The following is a 6,420-nucleotide window of genomic DNA, read 5'->3' as shown; positions in this document are numbered from 1 at the left end:
TACTTTCTGAGGAATATCGATAACAAACTTCAATTGTCAAAATCCAAGATGGCTGCTTGTCGGCCATGTTGTTTTCCGATTGGTCTCAAAATGCAATATGCATAACTAAGCACCGATGGAAACATACATATGAAATTTGAGAAAGATCCCTTCATTGCTTTCTGAACAAGAGATCCCAGAGGGATCTTGGCGCCCACCATTGAATGATCTTTATAGGTTCCATGTCAGATTGATCTTTTCCCTACTTTTCCCTTCCTCTAAGTCTTATTATCTGTGTAAATTCAGAAACAGCCGTCTAGTACTATTCAAACAAGGGGAACCTATATATAGCATTTAAGATTTAGCTATAATGGCTGTCTGTCGGCCATGTTGTTTTCGTATTGGTCCCAGTATGCAAAACTAGGCACTGAGGGGAACCTACATATGAAATTTGAAAAAGATCCCTTCAGTACTTTCACAGAAATAGCGATAACAAACTCCAATTGAAAAAATTCCAAGATGGCTGCCTGTCAGCCATGTTGTTTTCCGATTAGTCTCAAAATGCAATATGCATAACTAGGCACTGAGGGGAACTTGCATATGTAATTTCAGAAAGATCCCTTCATTACTTTCTGAGAAATACTGATAACAAATTTTAATTGTCAAAATCCAAGATGGCTGCCTGTCAGCAATTTTGTTTTCCGATTGGTCTCAAAATGCAATATGCATAAGTAGGCACCAAGGGGAACCTCCATATGAAATTTGAGAAAGATCCCTTCAGTTCTTTCACAGAAAAAGCGATAACAAATTTCAATTGTCAAAATCCAAGATGGCTGCCTGTCGGCCATGTTGTTTTCCGATTGGTCTCAAAATGCAATATGCATAACTAGGCACTGAGGGGAACCTGCATATGAAATTTCAGAAAGATCCCTTCATTACTTTCACAGAAATAGCGATAACAAACTTTAATTGTCAGAATCCAAGATGGCTGCCCGTCGGCCATGTTGTTTTCCGATCGGTCCCAAAATGCAATATGCATAACTAGGCACCAAGGGAAACCCACATATCAAATTTGAGAAAGATCCCTTCAGTACGTTCTTAGAAATAGCGATAACAAACTTCAATTGTCAAAATCCAAGATGGCTGCCTGTCGGCCATGTTGTTTTCTGATCGGTCCCAAAATGCAATATGCATAACTAGGCACCAAGGGAAACCTACATATCAAATTTGAGAAAGATCCCTTCAGTACTTTCTCAGAAATAGCGATAACAAACTTCAATGGTCAAAATCCAAGATGGCTGCCCGTCGGCCATGTTGTTTTCCGATCGGTCCCAAAATGCAATATGCATAACTAGGCACCAAGGGAAACCCACATAACAAATTTGAGAAAGATCCCTTCAGTACGTTCTTAGAAATAGCGATAACAAACTTCAATTGTCAAAATCCAAGATGGCTGCCTGTCGGCCATGTTGTTTTCCGATCGGTCCCAAAATGCAATATGCATAACTAGGCACCAAGGGAAACCAACATATGAAATTTGAGAAAGATCCCTTCAGCTCTTTCTCAGAAATAGCGATAACAAACTTCAATGGTCAAAATCCAAGATGGCTGCCTGTCGGCCATGTTGTTTTCCGATCGGTCCCAAAATACAATATGCATAACTAGGCACCAAGGGGAACCTACATATGAAATTTGAGAAAGATCCCTTCAGTACTTTCTGAGGATTAGCGATAACAAGAATTGTTTACGGACGGACGGACGGACGGACGGACGGACGGACGGAGGGAGGGACGGACGGACGGACGGACCACGGACCACGGACGCAGGGCGATTTGAATAGCCCACCATCTGATGATATTGGGCTAAAAATAGCGATAAAAAACTTCAATTGTCAAAATCTAAGATGGCTGCCTGTCAGCCATGTTGTTTTCTGATTAGTCTCAAAATGCAATATGCATACCGAGGCAACGAGGGGAACATACATATGAAATTTGAGAAAGATCTCTTTATTACTTTCTGAGAAATAGCTATAACAAACTTCAATTGTCAAAATCCAAGATGGCTGTCTGTCGGTCATGTTGTTTTCCGATTGGTCTCAAAATGCAATATGCATAACAAGTCATCAAGGGAAACCTACATATGAAATTTGAGAAAGATCCCTTCAGCACTTGCTGAGAAATAGCGATAACAAACTTCAATTGTCAAAATCCAAGATGGCTGCCTGTCGGCCATGTTGTTTTCCAATTGGTCTCAAAATGCAATATGCATAATAAGGCACCGAGGGGAACCTACATATGAAATTTGAGAAAGATCCAATCAATACGTTATCAGAAATAGCGATAACAAACTTCAATTGTCAAAATCCAAGATGGCTGCCTGTCGGCCATCTTGTTTTCTGATCGGTCCCAAAATGCAATATGCATAACTAGGCACAAAGGGAAACTTGCATATGAAATTTTAGAAAGATCCCTTCAGTACTTTCTCAGAAATAGCGATAGCAAGCATTGTTTACGGACGGGCGGACGGACGGACGGACCACGGACCACGGATGCAGGGCGATTTGAATAGCCCACCATCTGATGATGGTGGGCTAAAAACTAATAGTAACTTCATAGGGGTGTGAAAAGACCCCAGGGGCCTATACCTACAACATGATTTTGTTGATCTCTTTATGCCTAACAATGCTGTATATGGTTATCAGGTTGGGATCTAAATATCAAAGAAATTAAGTAAGCAGGGACAGAAAAAGTCCCCAGGGCATATTTTTGAGTTGGTCACAGTAACTATTTTTGAAAAAATCTGTTTCCCTTTCTCAAGAATGTTTCTGACCATATTTGGCAAAAATCTATTCAAAACTTTTACAAGTAGCGATTTGAAGTGATTAAATTTACACTATTTCTCCAATTGGGTCCTGCCTCTTGGGCCCCTAGGCTGGTAGGTCAGTCACCATTGCTGCAAAATCTGTTCTTCCCCCAAGGATGTTTTTGACCAAATTGGGTTCAATCCATTGATAAGTTTATGACAAGTATAAATGAAGCAATTTAAAGGAATTACCTCTATTTCCCCTATTGGGCCCTGCCCTTCTGGCCTCAAAATCTGTTAATTCCCCTTTCCAAAGGATGTTTTTGACCAGATTTGATAAAAATCCGCCGAGTATTTTATGACTAGTAGTGATTTGAAACAAATGTTGATGGACGGACGGACCATGGCTATTGAATTTGTTTGTTTGTTGTGGGTTTTTTTTATTACATGTACCTCCTTTTGGATCACAGGCCTCTTTGCTCCCTAAAAAGCCACACATTCCATTTATAAATCATGAGGATTTGCCTCAACTTCCCCTATTAGGTCCTGTCATTCTGATCCCTATAGGGACCCCTAAAAAGCAAGGGGGTCATACGCCTTAACAGAAATATGGCTGTCAATTACGCCTTAACAGAAATATGGCTGTCAATTTTATCCTTTTTTACCCTGCTCATCAGACGCTGGGGGTCAGTCGGGCCAACATTTGCATACCATCAAACTGCCTTTGAATACTGCTAATTCTAGCCACGTAAGAATGAATTCAAACAAGAGATCCCAGAGGGATCTTGGCGCCCACCATATGAATGATCTTTATAGGTTCCATGTCAGATTGATCTTTTCTCTACTTTTCCCTTCCTCTAAGTCTTACTAATCTGTGTAAATTCAGAAACAGCCCTCTAGTACTTTTCAAACAAGGGTAACCTATATATAAAATTTAAGATTTGGCGATAATGGCTGTCTGTTGTTTTCGGATTGGTCCCAAAATGCAACACCAGGGACCAAGGGGAACCTACATATGAAATTTCAGAAAGATCCCTTCAGTACCTTCTGTAAAATAGCGATAACAAACTTCAATTGTCAAAATACAAGATGGCTGCCTGTCGGGCAGGTTGTTTTCTGACTGGTCTCAAAATGCAATATGCATAACTAGGCACTGAGGGCAACCTACAAATGAAATTTCAGAAAGATCCCTTCAGCAATTTCTGAGAAATAGCGATAACAAACTTCAATTGTCAAAATCCAAGATGGCTGCCTGGCGGCCATGTTGTTTTCCGCCGATAGGTCTCAGAATGCAATATGCATAACTAGGCACCAAGGGGAACCTACATATGAAATTTGAGAAAGATCCCTTCAGTACTTTCTCAGAAATAGCGATAACAATCTTAAATTGTCAAAATCCAAGATGGCTACCTGTCGGCCATGTTGTCTTCCGATTGGTCTCAAAATGCAATATGCATACCTAGGCACCAAGGGGAATCTACATATGAAATTTGAGAAAGATCCGTTCAGTACTTTCTCAGAAATAGCGATAACAAACTTCAACAAGAGATCCCAGAGGGATCTTGGCGCCCACCATTGAATGTTCTTCATAGGTTCCATGTCAGATTGATCTTTTCTCTACTTTTCTCTTCTTCTAAGTCTTACTAGTCTGTGTAAATTCAGAAGAAACCTCTAGTACTTTTCAAACAAGGGAAACCTATGTATGAAATTTAAGATTTAGGCACCAAGGGGAACCTTTATATGGAATTTGAGAAAGATTCCTTCAGTACTTTCTGAGAAATAGCGATAACAAACTTCAATTGTCAAAATCCAAGATGGCTGCCTGTCGGCCATGTTGTTTTCTGATTGGTCTCAAAATGCAATATGCATAACTAGGCACCAAGGGGAACCTACATATGAAATTTGAGAATGATCCCTTCAGTACTTCCTCAGAAATAGTGATAACAAACTTCATTTGTCAAAATCAAAGATGGCTGCCTGTCGGCCATCTTGTTTTCTGATTGGTCTCAAAATGCAATATGCATAACTAGGCACCAAGGGGAACCTACATATGAAATTTGAGGAAGATCCCTTCTGTACTTTCTCAGAAATAGCGATAACAAACTTCAATGGTCAAAATCCAAGATGGCTGCCTGTCGGCCATCTTGTTTTCCGATCGGTCCCAAAATGCAATATGCATAACTAGGCACCAAGGGGAACCTACATATGAAATTTGAGAAAGATCCCTTCAGTACTTTCTCAGAAATAGCGATAACAAACTTCAATTGTCAAAATCCAAGATGGCTGCCTGTCGGCCATGTTGTTTTTTGATCGGTCCCAAAATGCAATATGCATAACTAGGCACCAAGGGGAACCTACATATGAAGTTTGAGAAAGATCTCTTCAGTACTTTCTGAGGATTAGCGATAACAAGAATTGTTTACGGACGGACGGACGGAGGGACGGACGGACGGACGGACGGACGACGGACCACGGACGCAGGGCGATTTGAATAGCCCACCATCTGATGATGGTGGGCTAATTATCAAAATCCAAGATGGCTGCCTCTCGGCCATGTTGTTTTCCGATAGGTCTCAGAATGCAATATGCATAACTAGGCACCAAGTGGAACCTACATATGAAATTTGAGAAAGATCCCTTCAGTACTTTCTCAGAAATAGCGATAACAATCTTAAATTGTCAAAATCCAAGATGGTTGCCTATCGGCCATGTTGTCTTCCGATTGGTCTCAAAATGCAATATGCATAACTAGGCACCAAGGGGAACCTACATATGAAATCTGAGAAAGATCCCTTCAGTACTTTCTCAGAAATAGCGATAACAAACTTCAATTATCAAAATCCAAGATGGCTGCCTGTCGGCCATGTTGTTTTCCGATTGGTCTCAAAATGCAATATGCATAACTAGGCACCAAGTGGAACCTACATATGAAATTTGAGAAAGATCCCTTTAGTACTTTCTGAAAAATAGCGATAACAAACTTCAATTATCAAAATCCAAGATGGCTGCCTGTCGGCCATGTTGTTTTCCGATTGGTCTCAAAATGCAATATGCATAACTAGGCACCAATGGGAGCCTACATATGAAATTTGAGAAAGATCCCTTCCGTACTTTCTCAGAAATAGCGATAACAAACTTCAATTGTCAAAATCCAAGATGGCTGCCTGTCGGCCATGTTGTTTTCCGATTGGTCTCAAAATGCAATATGCATAACTAGGCACCAAGGGGAACCCACATATGAAATTTGAGAAAGATCCCTTCAGTACTTTCGGAGGATTAGCGATAACAAGAATTGTTTACGGACGGACGGACGGACGGAGGGACGGACGGACGGACGGAGGGACGGACGACGGACCACGGACGCAGGGCGATTTGAATAGCCCACCATCTGATGATGGTGGGCTAAAAAAAAATCAAACAAATGATAGTCAAAAATGTGATTTCCCTTTATAAACTATAGTAAAGTTTACCTCCTCCACAGGGGCAAACATGAGATCCAAGTGTCATAAAATTCATAAATTTGGTAAAGGACCTTTAGACCCTTCCATCATTTGGGGGCGCCTGAGAAGGTTTTTTGAAATTTCAGTCAATTTGACCCTCTTTGCCCCTCGCCCCTCAGTCCCCTGGGGGATGGGGACC

Source organism: Pecten maximus, chromosome 19, assembly GCF_902652985.1.
Source record: "Pecten maximus chromosome 19, xPecMax1.1, whole genome shotgun sequence".
NCBI classification, from domain to species: domain Eukaryota; kingdom Metazoa; phylum Mollusca; class Bivalvia; order Pectinida; family Pectinidae; genus Pecten; species Pecten maximus.
The sequence above is the reverse complement of the archived record's forward strand: the minus strand, read 5'-3'. Positions refer to the sequence as shown.